Source organism: Geospiza fortis, unplaced genomic scaffold (genome assembly GCF_000277835.1).
Source record: "Geospiza fortis unplaced genomic scaffold, GeoFor_1.0 scaffold192, whole genome shotgun sequence".
NCBI lineage: Eukaryota > Metazoa > Chordata > Aves > Passeriformes > Thraupidae > Geospiza > Geospiza fortis.
This window is the reverse complement of record NW_005054315.1, coordinates 2,984,169-3,006,389: the sequence shown is the minus strand read 5'-3', so window position 1 is coordinate 3,006,389 and position 22,221 is coordinate 2,984,169.

Genomic DNA, 22,221 nt, shown 5'->3' with positions numbered 1-22,221 from the left:
CGGCGGGGAGGGAAGGAGGGAGGGAGGGAGGAGGGGAACAGAGGGATGGCTTTGGCCGCCCGAGAAGCCGGCTGGAGCATCCGGGCTGGTCGTGGCTGCCGGGGCTGGACCCTGCGGGGGAGCCAAAGGAGCCGGGGCCAGAGCGCAGGGAACGGACATCGCGGGCAGCCCCTCTTCCTACGGCCCGACTGTCTCCTTCTTTTATTAGGGGGTGGATCTAGTCCTCATTCAAAATATAAACTAATACATACACCCCCCACCCCCAACATTAACCTCCGATTCGGTTGCCAGCCAGAGCCTTGCTTGTCTCACAAAAGCTGCGGGAAGTACCCGAGTTTCAAATAAACCCCAGCAATCGCTGCAAAGGCTCCTTAGCATGCAGGGATTACCTCGCCAGCTATTCTGAGGTGCTAAGTCACATACAATCGTTAGAGATGTTGGAATAAAAAGCAGATTGCTTTTAAGTTTAAATCACCGTTGCCCTTTACAGGCTCGTATTGACTCTCGGAGGGGGAGCAGGGCAACGGACGGGCGTGTATTAAGGACCTGAATTAAATGTTACATCCTCGTCCGTGGCGCTAGGAGACATCTCGGCCAAGGCTCAGCGCTCGCCCTCCGCTAGAGCCGATCCTTGCACGTCCTTCCAGAGCTGCCCAGAGGGACCCCTGGAGGTGAGGGCAAAAAGCGGGGGACGACCGCTGCGGGAGTGCCGGGATGCCCTCGGTGTCCCCTCCCCAGAGCCCGTCCCTTTTCCCGAGGGGTCTCGCTGTGAGCCGTGCCCGGCTGCGTACCTCTGCCTGCACGGAAAATTCCCCTCCCTTCTTTTTCCACCCTTCTCCCTCCCCTCTCTTTTAAGTGGATTTTTGCTCTCACTTCAATAACACGCCGGCTCTAATTAGCTGCAATATTAAGAAACGCTGCTAAATGACAGTTTTATCGGGTTTGTGCAGATAGGAGGAACGCGGGGACCCGGCGAAATATCCACCCAATGCGTTTGGCGCTGGATCCCCGCCAGCAGCCACCGCTCGCTCTTTTTATATGGAAAAATGGCAACATTTTGGAAAGCAGCTTTAAAACTTTGACTTATATTTTACATGCTAAATAACGGGGAGAATGGCGACAGCGTTACAGAAAGCTTCAACCCTGCAAATATTTGAATGGGGCTTTTTTGTAAAGTAGAGCAGCTGTCAGTCAGCTGGCTTTGACAGCCTGCCACAATTTTGTCATTTAATAGTGGGTGTTAGGCTAAGTGCAAAACACTCTGGCAAACAGATGTCAAACCTACATCTCATATAAATGGGGGTTGTAAAATTGAGTTTTAACCCACATATAGGGTTTTAAAAAGCGGCGCCAGTGTGTAAACTGTATACAAAATAAAGATACTGACAATCTCCCGTGTGGGCTTGTTATTTAAAGTAGGCTTATTTAGAAATCTGACCTCCAAATTATGCTAAATCTTCCTACATTTCAAACAGTGGAATATGAGAACAGTGCTTGGGAAAGTCGAAATTAAGGACAAATATGATGGCTTGTTGGAAGGGTCTGATTGCTGTGTGTACGGAGAAACCAAGGCTCTTAATTCATTAAACTTGTTACTCCTCCAAATCTGAAGAGAAGGAAGGAAGGAAGGAAGGAAGGAAGGAAGGAAGGAAGGAAGGAAGGAAGGAAGGAAGGAAGGAAGGAAGGAAGGAAGGAAGGAAGGAAGGAAGGAAGGAAGGAAGGAAGGAAGGAAGGAAGGAAGGAAGGAAGGAAGGAAGGAAGGAAGGAAGGAAGGAAGGAAGGAAGGAAGGAAGGAAGGAAGGAAGGAAGGAAGGAAGGAAGGAACGAAAGGGCTTTGCAGGTTCAGAGGTTTCAGGGACTGTTTTCTACAGTGGGACCCGAGGGATTTGATTTAGGAGAAGGCGGCAGGGGACGCAAAGACCGCAGATGCAGGGAGCAGGCAGCTGCAGAAGCACAGACTCCGTAGGTTGAACGACGACCATGCAATGAGGTGGCCAGAGCCACTGCAAAGGGTGGAGAGCATTCTCCCAGGACGTGGCAAAATATTATAAGTGGTAGCAGGAAAATATCAGTCACAATTAATTTCTTCAGAAGTTACTATTAAAAACATGAGCTGCTTTTCCTTTTGAACTCGCATTTCCAAGACTCCTATCTTCACCGAGATGTGGTTTTCCCCTTTACTTTGAGGGACCTTCCTGACAAAATTCCTTTCAGCGTCTAAAAACTGTCATAAGAATTGACACAAAAAAATTTGTTTGTTTTCTCAGCTGGTTAGGACAAAGCAAGAAGAGTAAAGATTATAAGTCATTGCACGAATGATATTATATGGATTATATCAAATTCCCCAGAATAAGTCTGCACCCACATTATCGTTTTGGAAGCTAGACATAGTTTCCTAGACAAGTCGATATGAGGGGATTAAACGAAATATTTAATTGAAAGGAATTGTTCATATTAATAATTAACCACAGTTTAAACACACGCTCAGCTGATTTCCTTGTCGAGTACTCACTTGCAATATTTGCACTGTCCTAGCTGATGTTAAATGAGTAGAGGAATGCACACGGGGTGATTATTGATCATATGCAGTTACTGCTGTTTACATTTAAATCTCATTTGATCCGAGCTCTCTCCACGCTCGTCTCCAAATCCCCAGAGCTCTGCCGCTTGATTACAGTGGTTTCCCCTTTGCAGGTTTTTGTTTGTTGCTTTGCGGGGGCTTTCGACACTTAGTCTGCAGAACGACAATGAGTGCCTGAGCCTGGCTAATCGTGCCGCAGGTGTTCGGGCAGCACGGGCAGAAGGGGATGCCCGCAGCCCCGCTCTGTGCCCGGCGGGAGCTGCCCCCGGCCGCAACCGCGGGGCTGCAGTTCGCCCCCCTGGCTGTCGGAGAGGGGCTCGGAGCCTTCCCCAGCCCCTACCAGGGCTCTTGGGTCAGTACAGTAGACACTCTGTTGCTGGGTCTGACCTGAAAGTTGCCGCTTCAGAAACCCCAGGTTTAAAAAAATGTACTTAAACCCCCCAGCGGTTCGCCTGGAGTGCCCCACGCTGAGGGCACTGGGGACTCCTCGGGTTCCAAGCAGCAGCCCCAACTTAAGGTCTCTTCCACGCCTTGACAACACTGACTACAGCCTAGCATCGGATCACGTCGTCAAAGAAGAAATAAGGTTTTATTCTGGAATAATTGCCGCTGAGTTATTTTAAATCAATTGTAGCTGCAACTTTGATGGGCAGTGCAGCTGGCTCTGCGGCTGGTCCCTGGCTCCAGAGAGGAGCCTGGACTGTCTTCATTCAATTTCCTCATGCAGAAAAATGCCTATAGCTGTTATCCAGCCCATTTGCCTGCAAAGAAAGGCTATGGCAGAACGTCACCCTTATTTTCAAACAAGTAAGTGGTCAACAAATCTAGAAAAAAATTATTGCCATGCTTGATAAATATTAAAAATCTTATCTTGCTGCTTAAAAAATGGACATTCTGTTACCTACAATATGTTTGCTTTTTCTACTAATATACTTATATGAGTGCTTTTCATCATAGACACAGCTGTCTCTTTTTCAGCATTCTGCCATGAAACAGTTGCAAGCTTCAGAAGTCAAAATATAATTGACACAGCTAAATATTTTTTCCTAAATGCAGCAGTTTTATCAAGTCTTTAAATTAAGTCCAGTGACAACCTGCCTGTCCTACAATTGCTCTGGAATACAGATCAGCGCCCTCTCCAACAGTAGTGTCATGGCAAATCCAGGCACTCAACTTGTATTTATTCCATTACTTCAGGTATTAATATTAGCATGTTTTCAAGGTGAAAATTCAACAAATTGAACAAATTCAAATGATAGAGCTGGGAAATTACTAAAACTACATTGGAAATGTAAAAAAAGATAATTCTAATTTTAGTGTTTAAGGATAAAATGGGGTTTGTGCTGTAGACAGGAAAAACAAAGATCACCAAAATTCTGTCTCCCATGGGCTTGGTTCCTGTGATTGCTGTGGAATGATGCCTGATCCATACTGGAGTGAAATCAGAGGGAAGCTATGACTTCTGTAACATGCAAACTATAAAAATCAACAGGGGAAATGGAACTGTTTGTTTGCATTGCTTCTGTCATTTAATTTTAGAGCAGAAGACAGTAATGGAATTGTTTTCTCAGTGTGGTGGTTTTATTTTTTTTGGAGGCAGGGTGGAGGTGGTCAGGTCTTAGATTTGTTTCCCCTTTCAATAGGGTCTGAAGTCAAAACCACACCATTCAAGTGCAGAATATACACTCCAAGACCGAAGTGCAAAGCAGTTTTTCAAGTGGCTTATGAGCAGAAAGTATGGAGTGAAGATTGGGTTATCCCACTGCAATGCAATCCAGTCATTTGATGAAATCATCAAAGTTGAAGGCAGATCTTTAAAATGGAGCATGGCTTAGCATCAGGCTTAGCTTCAAAGAGACTGAGGCAACCTAACACTCCTCACTGAAGTGTTTAGAGACTGTCACCATTGTCATGAGCCCACCAGAACATGTTACAGCTTTAAGAAATCAGTTTCTTTCCAAGTGTCCAAGCACATGTACCAAAAGATCATATTTTTATGGCAATGGCAGAAATGGTTTCACACATTTTGTATCTATTTAATATAATATATTTGTATTTCCTGGGGAAGGTGGCAGTATACTCTCCATTTGATGCCCCAGCAGCATATGCAAAATGGGGATATATGTTTTCTTCTGTTTACTTTGTAGATGTTCCAGTGCTGGAGAAGCTCCTTCTCAAATCATTGGGATGAGTAGATCACAATGAGGCATAGCTTGCTGAGACAGTGACTGCTATGAAACTATTCAAGCCTTTCAGCTCCTCTTCCAGCGAGGATGATTCACTTTTGCTGCTTTGCCAGGACTGCCCCTGGGTCACCCAGGGGGTTAGTTTGCTTTTCTGTTGCATTAGGTCCAGCCTGCTGTCAGTTTGTTGCCATACATTCCACCAAAGTGTCCGATGTTCTGATTGTTGCTACTGCAGAAATCCTGGGCTTTTAGCTGGGATGGACATCTCATATCCTTTGTGAGAAAACCTGGAGGAAGGAGAGAGGATGGTTTTCTCTGGAGCCCTCTTCTCAAAGGCAAAATATGGATATGAGCCAATCTGAGCTGGGAGTCATGGACTCAGACCCTACATCAGCTCTCAAAAGCTGCTCAGATGCATTGAAACAGTGTAACCAACTGGCTATTAATAATGACTAAGAAACAGCCTGAGGTCCCTGGTAAGTCCTTTGGATTTCAGCATTTGTAGGGCTCCAGAATATCCAGACACAAAATTGTCACTGAAATGAACACAAACTCTGCATCTAAGTCCCTAGACTTATTTATCCTTGATCTGAAGATGTCAGATATCTGACTTAATCTCCCCAAGCCTCCACTGAACCATAGATACACTGGCTACTATAGCACACAGGAACATCACAGGGGAATTATGAAAACAAACTTGCTAATACTTTTAAAGAGACATAAAGAGGTAACAAATGTACTCAGGGTTATCATTACTATTTATCACCATGACACTCACTGGCTGGGAAAGCAGGAGATAATGTTTAGAAAAATCTGAGGAATATTGTCTTGTTTGAAAATATCTCTGCTACTAATGTGATGACTGTCTAGTGGAGTTGTGGTTGCTGGGAATTCACACACTGATTTTATGGAGAGATAAAAGAGTGGAGTTTATATGGAATAAACCCCTTTTGAATAAAACAATCTGCATAAATGCTTTAAGAAAGCCTATAATTATGATAAAAATGTTGCTCAGAGTTAAAATTATGAAGCAATCAAAATTTATAAACAGTCTCTCATCAACTTTTAATCATACTTTCTCATATACAAACTGTAGAAAACATATAGCAGCAATATATAACAATACATATTTTATTTTTGATAATTTAGGGTGCCATGCCATTCTCTTTAATCAGACAAAACTTGTCAAGCTCTACAGTACTATCTTAAATGTCAAAAAACACATAAAATTCTCTAGTTTTATCTACACTTATCTGAGGTTTTATCCTGCTGGCAGTTAAACACCTCTGGAGAGGTGTTGTGCCCTGTTTGGGCTAGATCCAAAACTTTGTATGGTCACATTCCCACCAAGAATCTCTGGATCAGGGCCTCTACTCTCACTGCCTGCTCTGAAGATGCTCATTCAGTGTAAGACAGGATCCTACCCACACTTCCCCTGGAAATCCCTTGTAGACATTGCTCTTCATTTGTCATTCATTAAGGAGAATGCTCAAATTATATGCATCATGTAGGACTTGGATGGCAAGAGATATTCAAAAGAAGGAATATTTGTAATGGGAACCTTGCCAACTTGAATGCTAGCCTACCATGTCTATAAGCTCCATTGTTTCCTCTGAGCTGAACTAGCTGAACAATTTGGGATGCATCCTGATAGTAACGTGTCTCCCTTGGCAAATTCACTGGTATTATTGTGTTATGAAAAATATTACCACAAATGTGGTCAGATTGGTCATTATAATGAAATATTTTCTTCAACACATATGTATTTTTTAATGCAGTATTACTAGATTCTTTTCTGGAACAGAATAGCATGCAGAGTATTCCATCTGAATTCCATATGAAAATGAGATCTATTGAATTGACTGGCACAGCCCTTATTGATAGGTTAACTGTTCGAGTCCCCTTAATTACCAGACTGAACAGCCTTTTCTGCTTAAACATTGATTCAACTGCTGCTTTCAGCTAGACATAATAATAAGGAACAACTGCCCTGAGTCTCACAAGATTTACACCTTCCAAACAGAGTGTGAAATCATGTCCATAAATACATGCTTCCAATGTTTTCAAGGGGTGACACCCTTCCAGGACTTCCTATTGATTCCATTTGTCTTCAGGTCCTTGTGAGCTCACTCTCTTTTCATTGACCAACAGCCTGAAACAAAAGTTGCCAAGTGGACTAGTGGTGGGAAAAGGACTGGAGAAGTCTCCTTCCAGTCTGTGGGGCAAGACCCTAAGGGATGTTCACCCTATTAGTCTGTGGAGCACTATGAATACTTTGTGGCTTTTTCAAAGAAATCACACTGTATTTTATTTGAATCCTGCATGCTTGAAGGGGAAATGTTTTTGGCTTGGGAAGGTGAAACCTCAGCTTAATCCTCAGCTAGATTATTTAGATGGCTGTTTTTGAAGGACAGAGAAACTTAATGAGTGAAGCTGATGTGCATTCTGTGATAGGGTTTGACTATCAAGCAATGGCATTCTTTGATGTGCTTGCCATGCTCCTGCCCATGTTCCAAATCCAAGCACAGTACAACTTCTTTTCAGCCAAAAGAAAACCCTTGTCCCTTTGGGACTTTGTGATTTTGGGAGAGACAGGCAGATTTTTTTGTTTTCTTCTTTTACAGTCCAGTTTCCTGACACTTGGCTCTATTAGGGGTTTACCTACGGAAGGATGGGTAGAAGTTATTTTCTTTGATTAATATGACACTTCATTTAAAAGACTTCTTTACTATGAAATCTCTACATTTAGCAGTATATAATCACTAAATATAAACATCAACTCTCACTTTGTGTCTATATGTGGGCCTAAAAATGAGGTTCTGTTTCCAGCTGAGACAGATGAATGTCATGAGTGCTCTGTGTAGGATGCAGGGCAAAATACTACAACAAAACCTAAACAAACCTAAAGCATAAAACCAAACATTTTGTACACTTACATTAAAATTATACTGAAAATTGGGAGCATGAACTACAAAACTAGGCTTTTTTCTGTTTTACAAACTGCAATGTCTGTTAAGAAAAACTAAAGCATAATTGCACATTGGAATTTCCTGCCTATTCTTACATCGACATTTGTGTTTTTCTCTTATCATTTCCCACATGTAAATGGAGCAGCTTCCTAACCCTCTTGTTATATATCACATTCAATGTAACAGTTTAGCAAATTCTCCAATTGTGTTGGTGTTTGCTTTCACAGACATGGAAAGCAATTTGATGTGTCCTTTTAATGAGTCATTTTCATGCAAGGAGAAAAACAGTGGTTGGGGAAGCTCCTAAAACATGCTGCTCATTGATTTTAAGACTCCCTTTTGAATCTATGTTGCTTAAAACTGAGATTGTTTTGTCAGAAGAGTTATTCAAACCATCTTTTCCTCTAACTCATAAGTTTGAAGAACTCTAGCTTCCTTTTACTCCTTTGCAGGGGCTGCAATTTTATCACTGAATTGATTTTGCCACAAAACAGTGAAGTGAAATTAAAGGTTTAGTTTAAAAAGTTTTTAACACTTGGGTTGCTAGTGGCAACTGTCAAAATGTTAGAGGGATGCAAAATCATCTGTTCATGATAGAGCGAGGGAAGTGCAGATGGAAGTCTAGTAGGGCAGAAGTTCTCTTCATCTGTAACAGTATTGGCTCTGAACTGTAATGGTGACAATATAAATGTAATTTTTAAAGCTGTGCTCCTGCTCTGATCAGTTCAGTGGTGTTTCTAATGAATGCACAAACCTACTGATCTTGCTTGAATTCTGACTTGGACAGAGGGTGGCTTGAGAAGAAAACTAATTGCAATGGATAGTTTCTTTAGAAGAACAAGGAATTTGGAACCCAAGAAAACAACTGTGAGAAGAACAGATGAGCCAGACCTCCTACACTGGTCACTGAAGCCACTACAGTGGTCATCACAACCCTACATGTGCTCTTGCACTAGGGGTCTTTGGGAGTTTCACTCAACTGACAAGATGGAGAGATGGCACATACTGACCTTTCAAGCACTAATAAAGGAGGGCATGAAATTTTGGTTACAGTGAGCCACATGAGCTGTGTCATACTGAAGAATGTAGGGGTGTTTTCCTACTTCTTTGCTTTGGTGAGACCACTCAGACATGGCCTAGCTCCACGATAGAGGTAGACTGAGGTACACACCATCCAATCAATCCCTGGGTTCAGCTTTTGTTTCAGATGGACTGGCAAAGAGCTGTGGCATGTGTGGCAGTGAGTCCCCTCACCTAAAACACTGAGATTCATGGCTTTTGGGCATCCTACAGCATCCTACAACAAAGGATACAGCTCCAGCCACATAAGGATGTGGGAGAATGTGCAACAAAAAAGCACAAAGGAAGGCGGTCCCTGTAGCATGTTGCATTCCCACATGCATGTGGCATGTAGCAGGGGCTGCAGGCAGCGTGTGTGTGCAAGGGATGAATTTTTGGTCATGTTACCAGGGCAGCAGGGGTGTGCACTGGGGAAAGAGTTAGAGGACACAGACTGCCAGAACAACTCATCCAGATTACAGCTCCCTCACTGGGACAAGCTGGTGGGTCACAGGGAATAGACTGCAGGATTGAATGAATGTTTTTCTGGATTTTGCTTGCTGGATACATGCAAAGCACATCAGTGAAACTTGTGACTAGAACAGAGTCTTGTAAAAGGAAATTTTGCTGGAATAAGGCACCATTAGAAAGCAAATTCTCTAGAATTCATGTGAGCCCATTTAAAAACAAAATCATAGCTCATTAGTTTTCTTTTAAACTAAAGGAAAATCTTCTAATTTAGTTGAAATGTAGGTGAAATTGGTAGCTGAAGCTACTGGTGAACATAATTTATAGTGTGCAGACTCTATAAATTGTGTTCAATATATTTTCCAAGCTACACAAATAAAATTACAATTATTTATTAAAAATACTACTTCAGTACAAAAATTTAAAGTTTCTTTTTGGGCACAATGACATGTGCTGTACCTAGAGCCTGTATATTAGAATGATACAGGTCATAGTGAAATTGTAAAAGTCTTACCAAAGAACGAAACCACTGCATAGAAGCTGAACTACTTAACCCAGCCATGAATTGTCTAAACAAAATAATTTGATACTGGCTGTTTTCCACATTTTAATTAGCAACTGCAGACGGCTGTTGCATAATCCTATTTAATGTCTGTGCTTGATACGTCCCAAATAGCTCAGTGATTGAATTCATACCTTAGTGTGGCTAAATGCATTAGCTGAAAGAAAACCACCAACACTAAGATTCACTTTCTGACATAAATCTAATGCAAGCATGTCTTCTTCACTGGCTTAACAGAGAAAAAGCTCTTTTAATTTACAGTCTGTTGGTTGCACAGATGCCCCAAGGTATTTTGTATAAATGCATATTGATGTCTTTGGCAAATTTTTCCTCCCCAGCAGAGTTTCTTTGCAACAGAGATCACAGTGCCCCCATTAGATAATCACCACCCTCAATGACATGCAGCCTAATCATGCAATTGATCACAGTAAATCAAAGATTCAGGAATTCTCTGAACAGCTGTCTGCAGCTAACCCTTTCTGTGCAATGGGCTGCCTTGGCCCTGGAGGCAGAGCTATGGGAGGGGAGGGAGGGCAGGTGTGCAGTTTGCAGCCCACCTGTCTGAGTGCTGGGCCCCAAGGTGCAGCCAGGGCTGCGCCACTGCTCCTGCTCCCCACTGCTGCTGCCTCACACTGCTGCTTGCCACAAAGCAACCAGCTCTCCAGTCCTGCTAATTATGGTGGCTAACAAGCTACTCACATACCTGTGTGCAACACAAATCACATTAATTAAATTCTCATCGTTTAAGATTTTTGCAGTCACAAACAGCGACAGTTCTACCCTGCCTACCTACTGGTAACCTTTTTTTTCCCCTGTGCTTTTTTTTTTCCCCCTCCACACAACCCTGCTGTTTTAATTGAGGTTATGAGAAACAAGAGACAGCATTGGCATCTCACTGCTGCTTACTTATTTGATTGCTAATGCTCAAAGAGTATTTTGTTTAGTGTTCATATAAAAGGGTAGAGCTTCAATGTTTGCTTTACCACATTAGGATATATATTTTAAGATGCTTAACTGCTTCTTCACATGAGAAAAACAACTTGCCAGTTGCTCAACAGGGGAATGAGCATTGGTAAAGAACTTATGTGCATTTGCTTAGACAAATAAAAATTTACCTAAAAATAACCTTTAAATGTTTTCAAATGAATATGATAAAAATGAACATGATAAAACATTCTAAGAGATTAAACAAGATTTTAATGATTTCATTATCTCAGCTCAGTTTGTCTCAAAAAAAACAAACCCAAAACTACCATAAAGAAAACTAATTATGTTATGTTTTATCTTATCTCTCCCAGAATATATTTTATTACAAAAGTATACAACATCTGTTGTGCAGCTTTCTGTGCATTTGAATAACTATTTTAAATTTTTTTAAAGGGAGGGTACATATTTCTGTTGAAATATTTATTGAATGATAGAATGTACAGATCCCAGTGACATGGTATATATGATTTAAAAAGAAAATAGCTTGCACTGGGTTTGTCTTAAAACCAAAGTGTTTCTTTCTGTGACCAGCATAAAGTTACAAAAAGCTACACTGGCATTGTTCAGGAACAACAAGGGACAATATTCTATCTCTTCTCAGTGGCAGAAGAGCAGATATATAATTTCATGCTTGATTTTTATAAGGAAGTCTGTTTTGTGAAAGTACTATGGCTTAGTAGTAAAAGAAAGCATCAACATAAATCTGTAACAACACAGACATTGTTTGTTGAGCCAAGACTACAAACAAACCCACCAAAGCTGTTCATGTGGAAATTAAGGAAAGCCTACTTCTTTCTGAAGGTCAGCAATGAAAGCTGCTACACAGGTGCTCTGTTAACCGAACTTCCAACAAGACCAAGAGGTATTCATGTCCTCAGGACTACATCTGCATTAAATACCACTCCTGGCTGTACCTGCAAAATGCTGCTGGCCAGTGTTACCTGGACAGTGTCATTTGTCTACGGGGCAAAGAAAAACACAATCTAAGCTCAAATAAAGGTTTGTGGACAGGAACTGAGATGGACATCTCAGGAGAAAAGATATTTCCCAAATCATAAAATGGTTTTTGTGGTCCTGATTTATCAGTCTTTTTTCCCCTCAGAACTCCTGCTGGATGTAAAAGAGAGTTCAGTGGGAGAAAACGATGGTGTGAGTGGATGAAGTGGAGTGTACTAGAATAGATCTAGAATTAAGTTAATGTTCTCTTGAGGAGAAGGTGAAAGCCAGTACTAGAGATAGTATAGTATACTACTGGTCCACAATAAGATTTTAAGATGGGGTTTTTTTTGTTTTGTTTTAATGCACTTCTCTTTGAGTGCCTTATTTCAGGCAAAGTCCATGAAGAAATTTACAAAGATCCCCCTCACTCCATCTATGTCCAACAAATACCAGAAAAAAATTACAAAAGCATGCAAGGACACTAGGTTAATTACAGGGAACACAGTGCTTGTTCATGATTTTCATGGTATTTATTTAAAGACACCAAAATAAGTGAGAAGGATCTTTGCATTTTATTTATCTAAAGCCTTGTGATAACAAAAAGTTTGCGATTCCTTTGAGCAGCCAGAAGTGGCTGATATCCAGTAATGAGAAAGGAATCTTATTCAAAACATGTTAATTCTTAATCTCCATTTCTACTTCCATTTCTCTCTATACTTCCAAAGACAGTTAATGTGTTAAGCTCTGATCCTCAAAGTGAAACCAGGTATTTCCTAAAGACATGGGAGTACATGGAGAATCTTTAGAAATTGAGAGACCCTCAAACTCCATGCTTTTTTTTTTTCTTCCTGTTGGCTTGGCTTGGAAATAAAAGCTAAAAAGTTATCTTATGAAAATCAATTGCATATCTTAGAAAACACGGAAAGTAAAAACAGTTCAAGCAATGAATGGAATAACTTCAAATGTGTTTGGTTTGGTTGCACTCAGTAAATCTTGCTTATACAAATGTGTTTTAAAGTTAATTATCTACTATAATTCTAATCTAAATATATTAAAGGGATTTCTTTATCATTCTTAGTCTCCTGTGAAGTCATTTGAGTGTCCAAGTGATTGAACTCTAGCATAAAACTGTTGACATTAAAATAGGGTGTAATAAAGAGAGCCAGTTAATTGCTGGAAGGTCAGTGAAGAGAAAAGGATTGTGCTCAATTTAACAGTACCGTGGCAAGCAATGCTAGGAAGTACAACAGCTGTCAAAGAACGGACATATGGGTGACCTGCATTGAAGAAAATGAAAAATGACAGACCATTTTCTTATTTTCAGATAATTGAAGTTGTAGATGGTTCTGTGATTAACAATTCATAGAGAAAAACTGAGTGAGATGTACTTTGCCAGAAGCCTGTGTTCTCGAAGTCTGTACCTGAGCTGGTCATCTGAACCCCCTCTGAAGTCAGTGGAAACAAATGGTTTCTTACTAAGGTACTTGTCTAAAACATAGTTCTCTAGAACTACATGTATTTTTCTTCACTGGAAATGAAGAGACCTGGAGGTACACAAGTTCAGATGTGAACACCTAAAACTAGATGACAGAAATCCTACCAAAGGCATGTCTGATGCTGGAAAACCATGAGCAGGGTAGGTGGGACAAGGGAAGACCAGGGAGTAACAGCCTTGGACACCGACCAACTGCTGACACACCGGATCTTCAGCAGGGAACTTCAAGACTGTCCAGTGACACTACATAAACTTAGCAATTGTTCCAGTCCTTGGTTTTATAGAATATATACAGACTATATACTGTGGTTCCGAAGTTAGAAAGAAGACCCTTGTTTCATGATTCTGTTTCTAGATCAAACTTCCAGTGTGAAGTACTACATTGGCAGTCTGCATCAAAGTAGTCTTGAAAGGAGAAATCCTCAGGAAGCAATATGTGCTCTTACACTGGTTAGTGATGCATGAAGCAGTTGGAGTAGGACCACAAATGTTTAGTCCTAAGAAGCCTTAGACTTGCTTTTATCATTGACTCAAAAATATATGCTGAGATGAAGCCATTGTCTGTAGATAGGGCTGGTCAAAAGCTTCCTTGAAGACTAATCTAATTCACAGACTCCCAAAGACCTTCAGTTGTTTTCAAGTCAGGCTTTGGAGGTGTTTATTTAGAAGTTTACATGTCCTGCTGATTTTATTGCACTTCTTTTGATCTGGGGAATGCACTGTAATACTGTGCTTTGTAATCTGCAGTATTACCAAAATATTTTTCCACTGTGATTTTCAGCTCTTTGGGTATTTGAAATGTTAATGCTTTGCACTCACAATTCACTCTTGAGCACCAGCCTGCTTTCCCAGGCCATGGCCATGAGCAAACAGGTAGGTGAAAGTGCAAGTGTTCAGATAAATATTCATGTATTTATACTGTGATCATGAAATTGAAAAGGCTCTTTTACAAGTACAAAATAGAAGGTTAGGCCTCTCTTCAACTAACAACATATTCTCCTCCCTTCAGCATCTTGTTCCCCATCAAACCACCAACATGCACAAAGACTTGCTCTCCACTGTGCAGTAAAACCCAACTCTTATCTTTTTTCTATCAGTTCTCCAGTGCTATCCTTGGGGCAAGAATACTTCTTATTCTTCATTTTCCCTAGTGAACAAATGCTTAAAAATGTCATAATTTCATATGCTGGCAGTTGTGTCAGCTTATGTAGGTAAAGTTCCCCCTTCTGTTTCTACTTAAGCACACAGAATCTGGCATATGTCTCATCTGTGCTGTGGTATCTTAATTATATCTCATTGTTGAAGATACCTAAGCATTGCAGCCCAGATTTTGACTATTTGCTTCATCTAGCTTGTTTACTGTCTAACTCAGTTAATTTATTACCTTTATCATATACTAATGCTGTGATATGATCAAATGTCACAGAACGGTTATAATGTTGTTACAAATTTACCTGGATTGGGAAATTACTGTTGACACAGGCATTGAAATTCTTCCAACCAAGTCTAAGAAATTTGAACTGATTTGACACTCTCTTTGGGCCAAAGAAGCTTTAAAAAAGTCTTCTGTGTAAAAACTACTGATTTATATCTCTTCTTGATAGACTGAATTTACTCTCTAATTTACTGAAACTTCACACTCATTTATTCCCACATGGTCTAAAAGTCTTGGCTTTGTAAATAGTCCCTGAAAGGTTTTTGCATGATGCTTGTAAAACCAGGGCTCTCACTTTGCTGATCCCAAAGATCCCCTCTTCTCCATGGTGAAAGAGGGCCATAGGCATGGTACTCTAGAAACAAGTCCACTTCAAAGGACAGAGAAAAGAAAGCAAGTGTGCTTCTATCTTAAAATGGACTTTCCAAGAAAGTGTCCTGCTAAAGATGAGTTTTTAAAATAGGGACTTTAGTAGAAATATCAGTACTTCTGTGACTATGCAGGCTACGGATCTCAGTTAATGTCTAGATTTATAGACAGAGCAGGTATTTGTGCTCTTAGATATAGATTGATGCTAATGACAGAGAGGAATACAGGGATCCAGGAGTTATATTATCATACATTGATGCTGCAGGCCTTCAGGCAGTTTTCTCCAACAGTTCTCTGCAAAGGACCATATAATGGGATGATAGCACAGATGTCAAAATCCTCACTTAAAGAGTGAGTGTGGTAGAAAGAGAACAGAACTATATTGTAAGGCATTTGGGCTTCTATTTAAGAGAGAACACCTGTACAGTAAGATTAGATTTTTGCCTAACAAAAATGAAACCAGACTACTGGCTTGGAAGACTAAGTACAATGTGTGCTTACTTAAACAAGGAGTGGGAAGAAACAGGTGCTGAGAAGCACTGAGGTTCTATTAAGACATCTGTTTGACATTCAAAGTTAGCAGCATTTTTTCAGAATGGGTAGCACCCAAGGATAAAAGCTGTAACAATTACAGATAGACTGAGGAATACAAAAGTAACCTTTTAAAGCTCATACAACAACTAAAGAGCATGTGATGTGGATAAGATAATAGGGGGAAGGTTGTAAAAAATAATAATATCAAATAAAAATGCTAACTAAACATTGGTATATAGTTAAAATCCATGTAAATGTCCATGCACTGGGAGGCTTAAAGTTAAAAACCAATTTGCCAGGCATTGGAGAACCTTTAATCAGTATTGCATGATGGCATCACAAAACAGTGGGACATTGTTTGTGACACACGTAGCCATATGGAGAGATCAGACTGACAGAAGTGGTGTGGGAGTGACCTTGCACCTGGAAAAAAACCATAGATTTCATTAACACAAACTTTCTGAATAGGAAAGATCACATGTCAGATCTTGCCTCAGTACTGACCTCTGCCTTCAGAACCACTGCGTGGAAGCCAGCCAGAGAAAGCCTTTGGATTAAATCCTGACACCAATGAGCACATGATTGGCTTTAGGGTTTTACTGCCTTTGCAGAGACCCTGAGGCTGCTGGGATAACCCTGCCTGCTCCCTGACTTCTGAACCTGCAAGAGCAGCCCTCGCTGCAGCAGGAGCAGGTCCTTCATTCTTCACAGCATCCTCCCTGCCTGAGCACACCCAGCCAGGCACAGCCTTGCTGGTGTCCCCAGGATGTGGGTGGAGCAGCTGCAGGGATGGAACCCTGGCAGGAGTCCAGTGCCAGGACGGTTTAGGATAGAGTGGGAAGAGATATTGAATTTTATGGGATTGGGAGAGCAAAGCTTATTCACAGAGATGCCAGAGGCTATGACACCTAAGTACCATAAAGTACCAGTTGCAGTAGAAAGCAACTGTAGTGTTTAATAGCAACAGTGACAGCAATCATAACAGAGATGAAAGCACAGTCTGAATTAGCACACAAGCTACTAAATTATTGATAACTTCAGTGTACCTTTTTGGAATAGCTATTCTCAGAAAGTCTCTGATTTGATCCTAGCAGTTAAAATGTAAACTTTTCAACACTCTGCACAGAAGGTGATGCGTTAGTTACTGTATAGGAAACAGGAAACAAGAACTCTTAAATGAAATTAAACATTTCCATAACACACTGGCACAAAACCCAACCAATCAGAAGAGAAGCTGCCAGAATCCCTAGGCTAAATCATCCCTAGCAGTATGAAAGAGATCTCAAATGAGGGGAAAGCTGTGGGAGAAGTTGCCTACTTAGAATTTTGTTCAGCTGGTGCCTTTGCTGTTTCTCTGACTTTTCTGGCAAGGCTGGTAGATTTTACTCAGAGTTATTAATGTAAATAATTGTTCAAACTCACACTTAAATTAGATAGTACAGGAGGGAAGATATTAGCCCTAGTTTTTTATCCTCATGGTCTTGAAAGTTTTTAAAAGTAACACAGAAGGAGGTGGTTTAAGGTAAATCAAACAGAGCATCTGTATTTTCTTATCCATAACAAGAGCTATGTTACAAATTAAATACCTACATTTTGCTTCTTTTATCCATAACAAGAGCTATGTTACAGATTAAATAAGTACATTCTTGCTTCTTCCCTAGTACTTCCTCTCCAGTCAGTGCTACTTATTTTTGTACTGAAGTCAACTAATAGAGTGAAATGAGCAGGGAGATACCCTTACCATGTCTCTTGAACTGATCAGCAAAAAAAGATACTTCAAGAATTGGAATGGTTTTGGGGAAAACACACAGTCAGTCTAAATGTTACAAAAATAGATATCATCCTAGGAAAATCTGTTGAAAGCACAACTCCTAAATCCTAAAGGCACTAGAGATGAAAAAGCCTCAAATTTGGTTTTCAGACTGTAGTAGACGTGCTGGTACATGGCAGACTACCTGCAGGGAGAAGGTAGCTGTCTTGTAACCTGCTCCTCCAGAAGCTTCCCTGGGCCAATTAGGTGTGTATAATTTACTCTGGATCATTATGCTTATGAAGGATGGTGATGAATATGTGAAGACCATCAGATAACTCACTTTATATGACCTTTATGTGATTTTCACTAACAAATTAACATCCCCTTAGAATGAAAAAGGTGAAAAACACTGCACAGAGAGATATAAAGGCTGGTGAGTCATTTAGGTGACATTATTACTGAAGCCTTTTCCAAACAAAAATGGCAAGTGCTTGCACTTTCTCTGTTAGTTTGCTGAAACTGGCTAACCCAAAGTTAATACGTTCTTCATCACCAGCCACCATTTCCCCTGCAATTTTTATCACTGTTATTTAGAAAAATATCCCTACAGAGCCATATTTTCCCTTCAGCTCTACTGCTGGAAAGACAGGCCATTTAGACTTAGGCCACTGGTGAGGACTGAAGACATTTGATTTAGAAAAATCTTTTGTTTGGGACAGGGTCTAATTGTGTATATTCTGGATTACAGTTACAAAATATTGTCCCTCCACTCAAAACTCCTAGGAGCTATATCTCAGAAAAAATGAAAATAATCTATAGTGGCCTAATTTTGATTTTGCTGTCATTACTATTACAGTAACAACATGAGGACCCAGAGAGAAATAACAACTTTTGGAAACATATAAGAAGATTCACTACTTGCTACCAAAGATCTTATGGTCCCAGATTTACCTACAGGGCCCAAGTCTGCAATACAGACGTCCCTTTGAAATACTTGCACTTGAAGAAACCTTTAGCTAAATGGTACTCTACCAGTTTAAACTCTCACAGCAATGAGTTTCTTCCTCTCTTGTGTGAACAACCTTTCTTACAGAAGGACATTAATAAGAAGAGGTGTGCTCCTGATAGATCATGAAATACTGAAAATAAGTAAGATGGAACCTCAAAGGGGATTTCTGGGATTCTACACTACAGATCCCTCCACAAACTACACCAGCAGTACAGCAGTGTTGCATATCCTGTCACTACCATTTTAGGGCTTTTCTTTTTTTAGGAGAGCCACTGTTTGGAATAAGGAAAATGTTCTGAGGTGAAAAAAAATCCCAACATAATGAATGCATTTTATATTTTGAAACTGCACATTGCTTTGATGGAGAAGATGCATTTGATGATGTTAAAGAAGGTAGAACTGCTGACTGATGTAACATTTCAGGACTGATTATTGAGCGTATCTTTCTAGTGGGGTCTGTTCTTTGTGTGCCAGTCTTGTGAAAGAGTGAAGGCTTTGCTGTACACAAATGCCCTGGGGCAAAGGGAAGGTTTAAAATCTCCCACACTTTACCCTGAAAGGCTGGTGCTAGATAGCAGTCTTGACACTTAGGTTGCATTTAGACAAATCAATTGTATCTTTCTCCAAAGATGTACACTATTCTGAGGTATACACCATTCTGAGGTGAACACAAAGGAAACCAGCAGCAATAAACTGAAAAACAACAGAGAAAAAAAAATCACATTCCTTGATTTGGGAATACTAAATTCAGCCAAGAGGTTTATTTGAGGAACATTATCATTCTAGGCTCACTTTGTAATCAACAGAGAAGAACAGGCACTTCCAGGATGTGATTTGAATGAAGAATGGTCTCACTTTTCCTTCATCAATTTCCTTTCTCTTTCAAACTCCTTTGCAGAAGGCCTTGAACAACTCTGCTCCTGACTAGGCAACTCTGCTGCTAGTCTCAGGTGCTTATCACTGTGTGTGAAAAGTCAGCAAATACGTTCACATGTTTTTGGTGCTTAGTACAAATTCAGGCAGAATGAAACACTATAGTCTCCACAGTCTGTCAACCATGTCTACTTGACTGTATGAGTGTCTGTATTACAAATTAACAGTAAAGAATACTTAAACAGCAGTGACAGCTGGGACCAAGACTCAGGACTCTCTCATGACTGCCCTCACCAATGGGCTGAAAAATCAAGCTCCCTCTTACCTATTCTTTTTGTGCTCCATAGCCTCACACAGTGAGCAGAATGAAGAACTTCCCTAGCCTGATGGGTAGGATAAACTCTGAGGAAAAAGGAATTGCTGTTCAAACCCCTTCAGTCCAAGAAAGGCTTCAAACCTATGTTTCCCACTTCTTGTAAGAGTGTTCAAACAATGAAGTTATTCTGAAGTGGCTGCTGCCTCTTCCTCCCCCATCATCAGCTGCTTGCTCTCAAGAGACGACTCAGTGCTCTGCATTTCAAGAGGAGGAAGGTGATTGAGGTTCAACACTTGTTCAGATCAAAATGGAGAGGTTTCCCAGGTGATTGGTAGGTGGAAGTTTCAGTGACCTGCTCAGACAGTGGAGAAAGAAAGGTTCCTAGCTGCTTTGAATTTTTTCAGGAGTGGTCACCTTTCCCCACCCATTGTATTTGGAATGGAGATGTCTATCTCAGAGGCTCTGAATCATCCTGCTGGGCCAGGGGCTGCCTTGAAGCATGACAGCACCCAAGCTGAGCAGTTCCTATTGACAGTTCAAATACTGCCTTCACTTCATGACACAGTTCTTAGCCATTTCCTTTGAGCAGGTAGCAAAGAAGTGGTGCTTCAGTGACATATCTCTCTCACTTTCCGTGATCTATCTCAGTAGGCTGGAATACAGGAAAGGCTGATTTAAGCAAAACACCCCTGAAGACCACTGATTCAAGGTAATTTGTTTTAATTTCTCAAGATTTCCCTTCCATAATGAGTCAGTATATTTGCAATCTACTACTGAGCTCACTGGAGAACTGAGAAATGTATCCAGCACATACATACAGGTATGTGCTGAATGCCAGCCTAGGCATGACATTCTCCAGGCCATCCATTAGCATAGCAATGAGCATAACAGGTAGAGAAAGTGTGTTCACTCCACTATAAATGGCTAGTTGCATTAAGTATAACATTTACATTTGCTTGCAGTTGTCTGAATTCAGAAGCAAATTTGACGCACTACACTCATGCCAGTAGATCCTCTATTTCCTCCCCCCCTCCACTTAATTGCACACTTTTTTTGCTAGCTACTCTTCCCTTTTCAGTCCTCAGCATGCAAATTATGCCCACTTTCACTTATTTTCTGACTAATTTAGAACTAAAATTTATGCTGCTGTTCACGTCACTGCTGAAATTGGCTCAGAGCTTTCCAAGGGAGTTGCACTTGTTGACAGCAGGTATGAATATATTTCTTAGCTTTGAATGCCTTCATGTGAAAAAAAAAATTGCAGAGCACTGTCAAAGCTGTGGCTGATACACTGCATAAATGTATAAAGTAAATAACCATACTTACTATGATGAATTCTAGTCTTAGTCCCTAATAATCACCTTTTGCAGGTAATAGTTGCTGAACTTTTATGTGGAAAATATAAGCCTGGCACCCTAGCATTTATGTACTAAAAAGCAAAGGCTGGTTATCAATATGCTTCCTTACATAATGAAATTCACCACATGGCTAGGTGGTTAAAATATTACCAATTACTGCAATATGATGATGGGCTCCTCCAGTGGGAACAAGAAGGAAATCCCCCAGGACAGCATGAGTCTGAGAAGTAAGTTCTATTCTAGATATTTTTTAGGTAGAAGGTGCTGAGCCTCCTTTCATAGGATATTGATTTGGATCTTTGCATTATATATTGACTGGCCTGATTGACCTTTGCCTGAACTGCAGCTGAACAGTGTTCAAAGCATCTGCTTACCAGAGCAAAAGTAAACTGCAAAAGCATATTAGATACAAAGCACTGACCTCTCTAGACTGGTTTTTTTCTTTGTTTGCTATTTAAACATCAGTTTGTAGCCTGAAAGACTGCTTATGTAGGCTAACAAATTAACTGAATGAAATGTTAATGTTTTGGTCATCTTATATAACCCTTTAGAGAAATTTTACTGTTTAAAAAATGTAGAGACTCTCTACTTTGGTAGCAAATAATGTAAGAAATTATTTCTGCTATGAAAGAAGCTGGCAAAGACCAAAATCCTTTACCAGTGCACCTTTTTGGAATGAAACATTCTGTACTTTGCGAGGTAAATACTACTAATAAGAAATCAGCAAAAACACCACCCAGTGTTTTTGGCTGTAAGGAAATCAGTAAAAACACCAGCACCAGTGCACTTTTAAACACCCATGAAGAATACAGGTGGAATAAGGAGATGTAGCTACTGTCATTATTCTTCAAAAGGAAGTATTTATAGTAGCCCTGAAAGCATGTGATTCTCCCTGTTACTTCACATTCGACTTTAAAAAACACTTAGCTTGGTTTCAGCAATGCACTTACTACATTTGAATTTAGAAAGATTAAATAAAAAAGGAAAATATACACTACAAATAGAAAAAGGGACAAATTTTAGAGATAATCTATATTTCCCATTAACTCTAGAGAACAGAGCTTTTCAGTGAAATACCACATACAACTCCCTGTGAGAAGAGAATTGAAAAGTCCAGCAATGAACAGGTTTCACTCAGTCACTGTTTTCCAATGGGATTTACAGCCACCTTGCTGAATGAGCCTCTAGAAGGCCCTGGACCCACTCTACCAGGCAGCAGTAGTTATACGCATGGCTAACACATATGGGCAAGCACATACACATAAACTAAAACCACAATTCCATTAATTATCCTCTCTTAGGTAGGAAAGAAAGACAGAAAAAAAAAA